General features: G+C 46.0%; 1 pseudogene; it reads left to right on the top strand.

Moving 5' to 3' along the window:
• The first annotated feature begins 228 nt into the window (after window positions 1-228).
• Window positions 229-602, top strand: LOC102023752 (annotated as a pseudogene).
• The last annotated feature ends 596 nt before the right edge of the window (window positions 603-1,198 follow it).

The following is a 1,198-nucleotide window of genomic DNA, read 5'->3' as shown; positions in this document are numbered from 1 at the left end:
GCTGGGTCTGGCTGTGCCTGCTCTGCATACGCAGGAGGACCAGCACCAGATGTGGCCCCTTGAACCTAAATGCCAAAACCAACTTGTTTTATAATTTGAGAACACTACTTTATAATTTAAAAAGTTTGTCTTTTTAAAATTATAACTTGAAATGGATTAATATGCCCATGCTGCTATATAATCTTGCAGACGTGGAGCTGGTGACACTTGGGGCCCTGTGACCTGCTCCAGACCGTGAACTAGGTCTCCCACTGGGCTCAATGGACCTGCTCAGGGCCCAGCAGCTGGCGGCGGAGCTGGAGATGGAGACGATGGCCCACGTGTACAACAGAATGATCAACGCCTGCCACTGGAAGTGGAGGACGAGCTGTCCAAGGGAGAGTCCGTGTGCCTGGACATGCACAAGCGCATGGAAAAGAAGCTGACCGAGCTGCCCCATGCAATACAAGGAGCTGATGAAGAGGGTGCAGCAGAGCTCTGGCCAGCAGTCATTGCCTGGGTGTCCAAGTGTGGCAGGTCACACTGGTGTGTGGCCGATGTATATATATGTGTATATATTAAATGCACTTTTGATGCCTAAAAGAAAAATCTTGCAGATGTGAAATTAGGAATAAAAGCAGACATGTAGATTTTCAGAGTCAGTGGTAAAGGGCATCTGTGACCTCCCATAAAGCTTAATATGAAGTCACAAATAATTAAACACAAAATTTCAAGATAGTTTATTTTTCCTATTAAATCAGAAGCAAGGTTATGTTTTGTTACTGTCTACCTAAATATCTCTAGAAAAAAACAGCCTCTCACGGATAGGGCCCGCAGGAGGAAAGTTGGCAAACATTCTTCCTTGGGAAAGAACATCTTCCCATGGGCTGTGGAAAATGATAATAAGTAAGCTACGTTGCTCACTCCAGTTCCCAGAGGTTTCCAAAGAAGAAATGGAGAACCTGGGATTTCTTCCTGTTAGAGGGACTTGCTTGGCTTTCTAGCTACATTTTCCACTTTGTCTTGGCCCCTCTTCCCTTTTCAGTTGCTCCATCAGACCCTCACCACAAACTAAGAAATGTTTCTCAAATCAGATGTGGTGGTGCACACCTGTCATCCCAGCACTCAGGAGGCTGAGGCAGGAGGATCACCATGAGTTTGAGACCAGCCTGGGCTACATAGTGAGTTTAAAGCCAACCTGAACTATATCACGAGAAGC

The sequence above is a fragment of the Chinchilla lanigera genome, unplaced genomic scaffold (genome assembly GCF_000276665.1).
Source record: "Chinchilla lanigera isolate Chin_1 unplaced genomic scaffold, ChiLan1.0 scaffold00167, whole genome shotgun sequence".
Classification (NCBI taxonomy): domain Eukaryota; kingdom Metazoa; phylum Chordata; class Mammalia; order Rodentia; family Chinchillidae; genus Chinchilla; species Chinchilla lanigera.
Note: the sequence above shows the minus strand (reverse complement) of the source record. Positions and strands in the feature narration are given on the sequence as shown.